The following is a 12,640-nucleotide window of genomic DNA, read 5'->3' as shown; positions in this document are numbered from 1 at the left end:
TTTTGATTTGACTGACTCTATTCTGATACGTCGCATTTGGTTTTACTCTCTTCAAAAAAACGTAATAAGAACTGTGGGAGTAATAAAATCCAAAATGTGTAATTGTCATTCTACAAAAGAAAAAAAAAGAAAGTGCTCTAAAGGTTATAACTGCATACATGTTTAAGTGTATAAGATAGATAAAAACCATATTACTGAGTTTTTTTGAATCATTGAACAAAACTGTTTGCACTTTCACTGTTTGAAAGTTCACTTTACATGCTTCAATTTTGTAACTTGAACAACTATTTCTAAGATGAGAATATGTAATCTATTAACTAGTGATTTCTTACTGTTTATTTTTTAAATTTTGTATTATGTGTAACCTTTTTCTGTTTTTTTCTTTTTCTCCTTAAATAAAAAAATACATATAGAATGTACACAAAAGGAAATGACTTCATTACAAAACACGAAACAACTTGTGACTAAATACAAAAGATAGTAATGTAGGTATTAAAGAGGGGAAAAGCCATAAGTCACACAGAAAGTAAAACAATAGATGTCCTTTTTATTAGTAATTGCTTTAAATTTAAACAGGTGAAACTAAGACAGACATTGGTAGAATGTATAAAAACACATAATTTATATATTATATACAAGACACTATTTTAAAGTCAAAGACATACAGATTGAAAGTGAAAGGATGGAAAAAGACACAAATATTAACAAAAGACAGCTGGAATGATTATAATAATAACAAATAAAATTGACTGCAAATTTTCAAATTATAGGAGTCAAAGACATCATATGCTAATAAAAGACGCAATAAAGAAAATATAAGCATTCATGAGCCTGATAATAGACCATCACAATATAGAAAACAAAAACAAAATTAGAGAGAATAGGTTTATATTAATAGTAGGAGAATTTAATTCCTCACACTTAACAATGAATAGAACAACCAGATAAACAATAAATAATGATAAAGGACTCACATAACACAAGAAATCAACCATATCATCAAGACATATACAAAGTATTCTACCCAACAATAGTATATATGTTATTCTCTAGTGTACATAAAGCATTTCAGAAGATATGACAAAATGTTAAGCCTTGAATTGCTTCGGTATATTTCAAAGGACAGAAAGTAAAAAAGAGATTACTAGATAAAAGGAGGATATTGGGGGAGGAAGAATGGAAGAGGAAGAGAAGAAATAAGACAATGAAAACTATCAATGTATATGGTATATTTCCCAAAGTCTTTATAACTAGTAGGTACTGAGAAAATAAATTTTTTAAACAAACATTTTTTAAAAAGCTCAGATGGAAGAAAATTACAGCTTTAAAGACATTTAAAAGCAAGAAAGGTCTAAAATCAACAACTAAATTTTACAACTGCAAAAACTAAGAAAAAACAAAATAAAAAACAAAGCTAACAGAAGGAAAATAATGAAGATTTGAGTAGAGATAAATAAACTAGAGAACAGAAAAAAGGTATAGAGAAAATTCAATGAAACCAAAAGATAATTCTTTGAAAATACAACAATATTGAGAAATTTTAGCTGATATACTAAGAAAGTAAGAAAAAATTCAAATTGCTAGCATCAGAAATAAAAATTAAAACATTCCTATTGATTCTACAGAAATAAGAATTATAAATATGAGTATATTGAATAACTAAAATGAAATGGACACAAGACTCAATATCAAAAGAGATCTGAATAGACATAACTCATAAGGAAACTGCATGAATAATCAAAAATCTCCTGCCAAAAGAAAACCCAGGATAAGAGGTTATTTCCACAAAATAGTTAAAGGTTTAACATCAGATGAAGATTCAACAAAGATTTTTATGTAGATATATACATATTAAAAAGATTGCAGCCTGCAGACTTATACTACATAAAATGTTAAATAATTTTTTTCCTGGAAGCAGGGAAATTACACCAAATAGAAGCTTTGACCTATACGAAGAATTGAAGAACACCAGAAATGATGTAGTATGGTATGTGGACACCTACAAGCAATTCTCTTGAAGTCCTGATTGAATGTCTAGGCTGACTAGACCTCAGAATGTACTTATTTTGATAATTTACCCATCTAGTAAGTCTAAAAAAGAACACAAACCCTTATACCTCTAATATCACCCAGACCCTTAATTCAATAAAGAATTGACACTGAATTCTTTAAGGAATTTGTGGCTTTGTATCCTGCGTTAACATATTCTCTATATGCTCCCTATGACAGGACAACTAGCCTTCCTGACCTAGACTTTGAATGCATTTCCCTCAGCCTGGGTCACTGCTCTAAGACTCATAGTCCACATTGAGAAAGCTATCTGGTGAAGAGCCATTCAAAACTCCTGTATTTCAAAGTAAGGATTTTTAAACTTTTCTTAATTAAAAATCCCTAATGAGTTTCTCCTTTGAGTTTTATATTGATACATATTTCTCAAAGAAAGTATTTTAAAGAATGAACAAAAGATAGCAGCAGCAGAATTGCAATTAGATAGAATTAGCAAATTCCAGTTAGGCCGTTAAGGTGATGCAGACAATAAAAAATGTTTGTTTGGTATAGAATCCTCAATTTAGTTGATGAATATTGTACATACATAGAAATATTTAAATAATAATGAAATTATATTTAATTAGGTATTTAAAATCTTATTATAAACAGAATCTGTGACCACATTCAATAGAATTCAAGTAAGTGACACAGACCAAGATTTAGAGGAATAAAATGTAGATGAAAGTCAGTTTATGGCACCAAATTTAACAGTTAAGATGTTTTTGGGGCAGGGATGTAGCTCTGCCTGACAAGCACAAGGCTCTGAGTCTGATGGCCAAGACAAAAATATATAAGTTAAAGCTTTTATTAATCTTCTTAAAATAAGGAACAGGCATGATCAGAGCAAATTTCATAAAGATTTAAGTGCTAACCTTGTGTAGATTAATTTAAAAAAGAGAAGGCAAAATGTTTGATTCATTCACACTGTAATTAGAACAAAAGGAGACTGTGTCCAGGATGGGGGTGGTGGGATTGGAGAAGTTAAAACGGATATGAGACAGCATTGGAAAAACACTAAATAGTGACATGATATAGTGGTGGATAAAGAAGGAAGAACCAAGAACAATTTCAGTGTAGAGTGGAAATATGATGCAATCACTACTGAAAATAAAGAAGTTAAGAAAGGAAGTTGGCTTTAGTTTAGGAGAAATGTTAACATAGTTAGGAACTGATTATTATTGAGTTGCAGTGTTACAGTTGGAAAACATGAGTTGAGTTTTGGAAAAGAGGAAATAAAATTCACATTGGACTTTTGGAAACTTAGAAATAGACTTGTGGTTGTGAAAAGAAAAACTAGCTTAAAAAAACTGTAAGTTTTGACTCAAGTTATAAAGGCAGAGGGAAAATGTTGGCAAGATTGGAAAGCATAGAGTTCTGAGAGAAGAAAGTGGGCAAGATGTAAAATAAGGATGGTTGGAACAGGTTTCTCAAAAATCACCTACCTTCTTTTTTTTAGTTGGCTTCATTTTTTATCAGTAAGTTTGAATTACATGATGATTACATTCCTCATGAGGAATTGATACCATGCATAGCACATCTCAATTTTTTTTAAATCTATATATGTTTGCCATACATAATGATCACATTCATTGTGTAGAATTTGTACTTATACATGGTATATTTTAATTCTTTTTTCCCATTCCCTTTCCATCCCTTCAACTCTTCCTCACCTCTCCATTCACTAAAACTTCATTTCCATTTTTCCTTCCATTCTTTTTTATCCCTTTTCCTTTTCTTACTTCCTCCTTCCCTCATTCCCCTTCCTATGTGAACAAGCTCTTCCTACTTCAATATCTATCCTCTATTTTGTTCCTCTTTATCCTTTAGGTTTTTCACCCAAGATAAAGGAATCCTTCTCTACTGTTGGTAAGAGTATAAGTTGGTACAACTACTATGGAAATCAGTATAGAGATTCTTCAGAAAACTAAAACTAGAGGTTCCATTCGCATATCTTCTAAGAACAACTACCTCCACCTAAGGTAATGGAACCTCCTTCATGCTTCAACCAAGATGTTTTCCATGATCCTATCATTTACTATATTTGATGGATTCATTCCAGCCTCATCAAAGTATATTCTAGGGACTTTTCTAACTTTAAGAAAAATGTGTAGAATGAAAACCCAGCAGTTTCTCATGCTATTTTCTCTACTATATTTCTTGCCACAGCACAAATGAGAAGAAACAAAAGTGGATCTACAAGATGTGATCAAAAAATATGGTGAATGTCCAAAATTTTTAGAATTTATTTCATTAAGACACATTGCCATTAATCCCCTCAAAATACTCCCCTTCACTACAAACATTCTTATCCCATTATTTTTGCTACTTTCTGAAACAGTTCTGAAAGTCTTCTTTTGTGTCTTTCTGTGGCTGCCTCAAATGTTTTGAGTTGATTCAAAATATTTACCTTTCACAATCATTTTGACTTTGGGAGAAGAACCAAAAGTTGCATGATATGAGATTCAGTGAATGAGGAGATATATCATACTGGTTTTATTTGATAGAAATTTCTGTAAACATTTTTAATCCATTCAGGACCTTAAGACAGCCACAAAATACCACGAAGCAGACTTCCAGAAATACCTCAGAAAGTGGCAAAAATGATGGGATTAGTGCATTCAAAGTGAGGGAGATAATTTTGAGGGTGATTAACAGCAATATGGTTTTTACTATAATGAGTTTTTTTCAATTTTTTATTTAAGCATTTACCATAGTTTTGGATCACACCTTATCGCAAAATCTGGTTTTATTCAGTTCTTGATAGACTAGAAATCTACCTATCTTCATACTCATTTTTGTTCGCAATTTTGTTGCTATTGATTGGTTTATGTTTTTCTGTGGTGCTAAGGGACAGATTCAGGGTTCTACTCATGTGAGGCAGCTGCTCTGCCACTAATCTGCAACCCCAGTGAAATCCTTACCTGCTTTGGCTCATTCTTCAGGGCTTTATCAGATACCATGAGTCAATATATCCCACTTTGACTTAAATTTGTTTGAATTAAAGTTCTGTCACATGCAAACAAAAAGGCCTATGCTATAATCAGTGCCATAAAATCACATAAACAGAACAATGAATTCCATAAACAGATTCATAGAAAAGGAATAAGTGTGAACCAAGAAAAGAACCATCATTCTTACAACTGCCCAGACTCAGTGAAAATCTAAATAGAAGTTTAATTCGTAGAAAAACAAAAAAAGGCACAAAAGATCTGGGTGGCTTATTGTTAGAAGTCTCCTGCATGGTGTGTTTTATTCTTCTTGACATATTTTGCATGAAAGGCATGTTTAACTTAATATGTCTATGATTACACTTAAATAAAGGCTTATTTAGTCCATTAACAGGGCTACTCACTTAAATACTGCCTGTAATGATGTGATTTTTAAAGCAAACTAGAGTGATGATAGTATGATATTGGAGTCAACCTTGAAATTTTCCACACAAAAGAGGCCCTAAAAATACAAAACTAGCTTTGCAATTATACTTTGCCCAAAATCATGCATCACAGATCATCTCCTTTTAATCAGGCAGCAAACATGCTGTTTATATCTGGGAAGTATCTTGCCACAAGCAGAGGCAAAGGAAACTGAAAAAGAATTGGTGGTGAAAAGATGTGTCATCTTCATGAGGTCTAGCATCTCCCAAATTGTAGAAACAATTGAGCTCTTCAGGCATCTTATAGTTTGAGCAGGAAGACAGTGAAAATCTTTGTGGAAGCATGCATATAAATGCATGTACTCCAAGGAAACAAGACGAATGTAATGGACCATCTATAATCTTTAAGGATTTTGGAGTTGTAGACATTCTGATCTCATTGCTTATTGAACTTTTTAGTAGGCTTCCTGGAGAAGGTGGTATGTGAGTGCCCCTAACAGCCTGTCTAAACATTAGATGGAAGGGAGCAATTGTATATTCATAGTTTAGTTATCCATTTGAATCTTTAAACAATGATTTTGAGTATCAAATACAGATATTTTTCTGTGCTACATTTTGCTTTAGGATGTTAACTTTTAGAGACAAATTCATGATCATTTAGTCATTGGTTGAATATGAAGGTTCTGAATTTACAGTGTCTGATAACTGCAAAGATTGTCTCAAATGCTGACTGAATTTGAAACACCAAAGTATCTATTAGTAGGTAAATGTAAATAAGTTGTAATAAAAATTGAGCATGTCTAACGTGAAAATCAAAAATCCACCAGAATCCAGTTTTGAAGATCAACATGACGCCATAAATGAAAAATTTCACATGTGACTCCATGCGATGGTCAAAATTGAAATGCAAGTACACTAAAAATATTGTATAAAATGTCTTCAGGCTATGTGTAAAATATAAATTGATTTTGCATTTTGACTTTTTGTTCCATCTGCAAGATAATTCATTAGATATCTGTAAATATTTCAAAAGCTGGAAAAAATCTGAAGTATTTCTGGTCTCAAGCATTTTGGATAAAGATGCTTAACCTGTATACTCATGCAAAGTTATGCTATCTAATAGTGAAATTGATCAAGTGGCCTCAAAAACTTATTGTTGAATGCAAAAAAAGCAAGTTTTAGGGAAATTCATACTGTCCAATACATTGTTGTACTCCGATCAAACAGAATTACATGTCACATAGGGTCACTCATGTATGTAAATATGTAAATAAGTATGAAGAAATGTGTAAGAATTACTATTAACAAATTCAAAAGCATTATTACTACTGGGGGAAGAGTAATACAGAGGGAGATTTGGTTAGAATGCTAGTTTTTGGCTTAGGAAATATATGCTTTATTACTATTATATCATCCTTCACACTTTTTTGTACATCTGAATCATTAGATGATATATTTTAAAAACTGAATTATAGAATTGGCCCATTTTGTTGAATTACATTCAAGCTAAGAACTTGAATATTTTTGATGGAGTACTCACCTACAGAGATGCAATTTTATAACTAGATTTCCAAAGAAAATATGGTTTTTGGAAAATATTTAACAATAAATAATCTAATCTTTTTCATATGCCAACATTACTCTTCAAAAATGAAGTAAGTTTCTAAGATTGAAAAATGAAAGAGTAAATTCTAACATGTACTCTGACTTCAAAATTATTGGTCAAACAGTTTATCTTTTTAGAAGTAAACATACAGAAACAACTACTTTCCATTATGAAGAGGAATGACATTAAACATTGCTTCTAGTGAAAAAATCAAGGGTTAAATTCTGTATTTCATATTACCGTGTACAATGGTAATTAACTTGAAATTATAATAGGCAAAAGAAAAAATGTTATCTTTCCAGTTCCTAATGAAAGATATATAAAATTAAGAAAGCATAATGTAATAATTGAACATAACTTAATAATATATATTTTACAATGAGTTGAATATATTATCTCTAATAACATACGTATTTTAATTATGCATTCATTTCAGTTAAAGAAGAGTCCCACATAGTTCTGGCAAGTGTGATTGATTAACTTTACCAATTATATTAATTTTTAAGAACTAATGAGTATATGAGTTGGTAAACCTCTAGTTCATAGATTACAACACTATGAATATATTTTAAAAGAAAAAAACTAAAACAATTTTTAAAAATAAATGCTTTTTTGAAAATATAAAATCAATAAACATTTAGCTAAACTAAGAAAAAGAGGACACAGTAGGAAAAATGAAAAAAAAAAGATGTAACAACTGATATCAGAGAAATACAAAGAATCAGGAGCTGGGGATTTAGCTCAGTGGCATAAGCACCTGCCTTGCAAGCAGGCGGTTGTGAGTTCAATCCCTGGTACCAATTAAAAAAAAAAGAAAAAGAAATACAAAGGATCAAAGACCACTATGAATATTTATGAATATTTATACACATACAACTTGGAAATAGCCTAAGTATTCACAAAAGAAGAATCAATAAATGAAATGTGATACATAGATAGATATATGAAGACATATATATATATACATATATATATATATATATATATATATATATATATATATCAGTCAGACATCATCATAAAGAAAATTCAAATCCTGTCCTTTGTGATAATATGGATGAAGCTGGGAAACATTATATTAAGTGACATAAGCTAGACACAAAAATTATTAGTATAATTTCACTTTTGTGTGCAATCTGACAAGCTGTTTTCATAAAGGCAGAGAGCAAAACAGTCTGGGGAAAGTTGGGGGACATGGAGAGAAATAAAGAGAGGTTGCTCAAAAAGTACAAAGTTATATAGCAGACCCCTGAAATTCATGGGGCAGTTATGTAATTCTCCTGCAGTTATGTAATTTAATTTAATAAAATACTCCAGTAATAAAGTCTTAGGAGGTGCAGGGCATTTTGCAACATCTTAGGAATCTCAGGACTCGAAGAAGAACAAAACTGAGAACAGTAGGGATAACTACATGCTGTTATAAAGTGGAAATGCTAGTATGTCTGCTGGAGATGGATTACAAGGAAGCAACCAATTAGCAGCAAAGAGAACTGAATAACCCTCTCAGATTAGCTATTTGCAAACCTCCCAGAAACACACACACAACTGCAAAGGATGTTTGTGATTTCCCTGAAATTGAGGCAGTCTTAGTGAACAATTATTAGTTATGTTCTGAGGAAAAATCCTCGAACAACTGAGGCTGCAAACTCTGAACTACAACTTTGTGGGGACATACCATAATTATAAGGAATAAGCTCTGATGTTTTGTTACACAATCAGCTGACTACAATTAGCAATAATAAAATGTATATCTCATGATAGCTAGAAGAAAGGAAAAATTTTGAATGTTAACACCACAAAAAAATATTTCAGGTGATGAATATGGTAATTACTCTGACTTGGTCACTATACAGCATTTATATTTATCAGAACAATATATTGTACCCCATATATTTGTGGGATTATTATGGGTAAGTTATAATTTTAAAGTGATTTCAAATTTTTTTAATTCTAAAAATAAAAAAGGAAAAAACTATACAGAATTTTTTAAAAATAGAAAATTAACACTAGTTAATATATTGCAAATGGTTATCTTAAAAGCAGTTGTTCGGAATACAAGATTTAGGCCTGGCAGAAAATGATCAAACAATGAAAACACAAACTGCTCATTTTGATGAATTAGCAGAGAAGTTATCTATCTTGTACATACATACATACATACATACATGTATATGTATACATATATACCTATAATGTTTCCCTTCTAGTTTAAAAAAATGAAAAGAGTAAATAAGATCCAAAATATACAATAGATATTGTGAGAATGAAAGGGGAAAAAGTGCTCAAAAAGAAAGATCAGATTTGCATTTAATACTGAAATTGCCACTTACAGATAACACTTTCTTACATATTTCTCCAAACTCTTGGGCAACTTTTTGCTAGGACACTTCAGATCTTTGTTTCTTGGGTCAATTTTGGTAAGCTATATTTGCATAGATATTTATCTATTTTATAAAGTTTAAATTTATAGTATTATTTTATTATCATATTTCACAAAAATCTAACCTGCCAGCAATTCCGAGATGCCTATTGTCTTGGTTAATTTTCTCTCATTGCTGAGACAAAATACCTGACACCCAAAGTTAAAGGAGGAAAAGTTTATTTAGCTCACAGTTTGTGAGGTTCCAGTTCATAGTCTGCCTTCTGGCTCCAAGGCAGAGTTGCATGTGGCAAAAAGCAACAGTTCATAGCAGCCAGAAGACAGCAAAAGCAACAACAGCAAAATGGAAGGAGTGCGAGAACAAGCTTCTTTCCTTCCCTTATATTGTATGCAGGCTACTCACACCAGGCTAGGTGTAGAACTCACACACATAATCTCAGCATTGGACCAAAGATCAATCAAAAATTCTAGAAGCCTGCCTCCATGACTACATAAAGCTTTGGGGGACCATCCAGACACAAACCATAACATCTATTATTTATCACTAAGAAAAAAAACTTAAACTCTGCCAATTAAAATAGTCATCTGTATCCATAAGTTTTACATTGTGGATTTAACTAATCTCCAATCAAAAACATTTGTGAAATTATATCTGTAGTAATCTAAGGATGATTGATGAAACAGACTTGTCTCAGAAAAAGTACAAATGGCCAATAAGTATATTTTAAAAGGTTCAATATTTCTGTCTATTAAAGAATTGAAAATTAAAACAACATGAAAATTCCACCTTACTCCAGGAAAAATGGCTATCATTCATCAAGGAATCAAATAATAACAAATGTGATGATGCTGCATGGAAAAAAGAATCCTTCTACATTGGTGGTAGCAATATAAACTGGTACAACTATTATGTAAATCAGTATGGAGATTCCTCAAAAAACTAAAAATAGAAATATCATTTAGTCTGGCTATTCCCCTTCTAGGTATCTTCTTGAAAGAGTTGAAGACATCATATTATAATGATACATGTATACCCATGTTCATAACAGCCAGATCATAATAGCTAAATCTTGGAAGCAATCTATACATTTTAAAACATATGAATGGAAAAAGAAAATGTGGTATGTATACACAATGGAGCAGTACACTCCCATAAAGAAAAATAAATGAGTCATTGGTAGGAAAATGGATGCACCTTGAGCCCATAATGTTAAGTGAAATAAATCAGACACATAATCTTAAATATCACATGATTTCTTTTATATGAAAAAATGAAAATATAATTAAAGAGCAAAATAAAAGATAAATAATAGGAAACAAGGAGATAGATCTTTCTGCAAAAGGGAACAGAAACCAAGAGACTAAGGGAGAAAGGAAGAAGGAGAAAGAAAAGGGATGGAAAAATGAATTAAGATATGTTATATACATGTACCAACTCCACATGAAGAATGCAATCATCATATATTGCAAACATGTATTAATAAAAATAAAAGTAAAAATTATATATTTATATATATGAATATTGCATAGATTATATGCAAATACTATGCTATTCTATATAAGGGATTTGAGAATAAATGGGTTTTGATATCTGTGGGAGAGGAGGCCCTGGAGCTAATCCCCCAAAGATATCAAGGGACAGCTGTATTACACACTACTTTTTTGTCATCAACTATAGCAGTTGTGGCAAAGCTATGGCACACATGTTACAGTGTTTATATCATTGAAAGCTCTAAAAGATTTGCCATCACTGGACTATGATACAACCTCACTTAACGTTATTAAGTGAAAATTAATGTGTCCTTCAGTCAATGAAGTATAGGACATTTTAAATATCTGCATATCTATATTCCTTTTGTTTATTCATACTTGTATGGAATACAACAGAATATCACATTGTGAATCCAATGTATTACACAAAGCAGTAGATTTTCCAGGTATTCAAGTATGTGTGGTGCATAGCATTAATTACCACATCCGTGAGTACTTGTACATTAGCACAATGTGTTTTCTGGTGACTGTTGCAATGAACAGATTTCAGTTCTTCATCATTGTGAAATGTTGCCACAGTGGTTTTAGCTTCACTAGCAAGACTGGCTTTAAGATGTGCCATCACAGAAGTCTCTCTAGTCATAGTTACTCACTTGACCTTTCTGCAGTAAAATATTGAAGCTTTCCTTAGCAAAGTACTCATATATCATGAGTAGCATAACAATTCACCAACTGTATAAAATTTTTCATAGCTAGTTATCATGAAAAATATAAACATAGCTACCTGATTGGAATTATTTATATCTTTGTAATTTTGTCTACTTTTCAATTCTTAACCATGTGCAATATTCTCAGCAGCAGTAGTTCCAGCTATAATAAATTTTCAATACTGGATTCCATTAAAGCATTGTAATGCTTCCTTTACTCTATAGACAATTTTTTGAGAAAAATTTCATCTACAAAAGGTTATGATTCCTTTTGAATAATAGCATCATCTATTTCCAGTAAATGGCAAGTCTAGTTCTTTCTTTTAGTTAATTTTTTGTCATGGATATTTTCTCTTTGGCAATTTTTCTGTAATTTGTTTCATAAAAATATTTTATCTACCTTTCTTGGAAAAGCCACATTTTGCATTTTTTCAGTAAATAAAATATTTCTAGTTTTCACAAGAAATACATTTTGAACCTTTGTTCTGAACACATATGGTGTAATTATCTTTTATTTTCCTTCTTTTGACAGAGCATGACATTAAACAACTCTTGCTCTGCTTTAAGAAAACCCAGCTCTGCAAGCACGACAATAGGCAGCATCTAGGTAGCATAACTGAAGACAGACTCCTGCTCCTGCTGATGGCTGGCCTGTGGTTACGTGTCCTCCATTGTGTGAGAACTTTCAGGGATCTGGATGTCAACTAAAACCTCCTGAATTTCAAAATGTTGATCCAAATCTTTGAAAACATTGACTAGATCACATTAAATATGGCTGCACACAGAAAGCAGTCTGTGGGTCATGTGTTGACGACCTCTGCTTCCAATTCTCAGCCTCTTTCTAATGAAATGTGATAGACTGGGCTTTCCTGTGTGAGCACTTGCTCATAAGAGATAAGGAACTAAGTCAGAACTGTGCAACAAATTCTCTCAAAAGGGCAATTTGGGTTGAATACTGTTAAATACAATAATGCATTATTTTATCCTGGTGATAATTTTTTACTTATGGAACACAGGCCAAGTACATAGTTCTG

The 12,640-nt window shown here is 31.6% G+C and overlaps 1 protein-coding gene across 5 annotated transcripts in view; it reads left to right on the top strand.

The window, feature by feature from the left end:
- Nucleotides 1–12,640, top strand: part of Clec5a (C-type lectin domain containing 5A) — a 52,086-nt gene that overhangs the window by 27,507 nt on the left and 11,939 nt on the right. The window contains exons 1-2 of one of the 5 annotated variants that reach the window (XM_003475332.4): nucleotides 2,218–2,356; nucleotides 3,877–4,028. The exons of 3 other annotated variants lie outside the window; for them this stretch is intronic. The gene's annotated coding sequence lies outside the window, so the exon portion shown is untranslated. Of the gene's footprint in view, nucleotides 1–2,217; nucleotides 2,357–3,876; nucleotides 4,029–12,640 lie in introns of those variants that run through there. One more of the 5 variants, XM_063250627.1, reaches the window with a different exon arrangement.

The sequence above is a fragment of the Cavia porcellus genome, unplaced genomic scaffold, assembly GCF_034190915.1.
Source record: "Cavia porcellus strain 051 isolate PalLab524CR breed Dunkin Hartley unplaced genomic scaffold, mCavPor4.1 scaffold_6, whole genome shotgun sequence".
Taxonomy (NCBI): Eukaryota; Metazoa; Chordata; class Mammalia; order Rodentia; family Caviidae; genus Cavia; species Cavia porcellus.
This window is presented reverse-complemented; position numbering and strand designations above follow the sequence as displayed.